This window comes from Cricetulus griseus, unplaced genomic scaffold (assembly GCF_003668045.3).
Source record: "Cricetulus griseus strain 17A/GY unplaced genomic scaffold, alternate assembly CriGri-PICRH-1.0 unplaced_scaffold_1, whole genome shotgun sequence".
Taxonomy (NCBI): Eukaryota; Metazoa; Chordata; class Mammalia; order Rodentia; family Cricetidae; genus Cricetulus; species Cricetulus griseus.
The window spans coordinates 6757966-6759089 of NW_023276808.1; positions in this window are offsets into that span (position 1 = coordinate 6757966).

A 1124-nucleotide genomic window follows, 5' to 3' on the forward strand; every position below is an offset into this window, starting at 1 on the left:
ACATTTTGGCATACAGGCAATGTGACAGCAGGTGACAATTATATGAAATAAAACACAGTTGTGTTAAGAACTTACCTCATGAACCAAGGCTTTCATTTCAGTCCTCAGGCAGAGAGGACTTAATTACAGCCTGAGGTGTAGGGCTTGGGAGTATTCATTGGGGCCTGATGTATTGACAGTAAAACTGAACTCATTCTCTAAAATCTGCAATATGTTTGGGGGAGCTGATAATGGTCTGGGGCCATGAACTTTTGAAAGGCTGCTTCAAATGCTGAGAACAAAATGCATCCCACCATATGGGGAGCTATTGTCTGTCCTAATGCCACTGTGACTTAAGTCAGTAATGTTTTTAAGATATTGTGTTTCCCTGTGTGACATTTTTTGACAAGTCTCTCCTGAATTTCTCCCATTAAATGATAGTTTTTGACAACTTCATATGGTTCTCCCATATTCTTACATCCTCCCACCCCATTTATGTAGTGTACAGGATGCTATTCTTCTCAAGAAGCTTAGTTAGTCTGTGGCATATGCTCTACAATTCCTAGCATTTATCTTTTCCACCTTCTACTTGTCCTATTTATCATATCCCCTGTGACCTTCATCTCAGGACCCTGTCCCTGAAGAATGACCTGTTGCTTCATGCCAATGATGTATGTAAGAAATTATTTAAAGAATATTCTGGCTGTGTGGTTTTCTTTTACTTAACTGCTAGGATCCTATTCTAAGTTATGGTATTTTTTTGGTTCATTGTGTTTATCTTTAGAGAAATGGTATAAGAAATCTTCAATGTACTCTAATACATGTCTCTAGTCTCTGGAGCACATGGCCATAAAGCCTGTTTCAATATTTCAAAATAATTTGTGAGATTATAATTCCATCATGTTCACATTGTCTTTTTGGCATCCAAGGCCAATGAATATCCCACTGTTTTCTAATCTGTGGGATGTTTTTCTGTAACTCAGTTTCACAGTAACCACAGTTAGTGTGTGAATATGAACTGGAAAAACTGTGCTGTCTGAGTCATAGGGTGGCCCTAGACAATGTGGGTTTTTTTGGGGGGCAGGGTTAGCTGTTAAGAATACTAGGTTCAAGTGATTTTTGGAATCTTGTCATGGTTTCTTCTG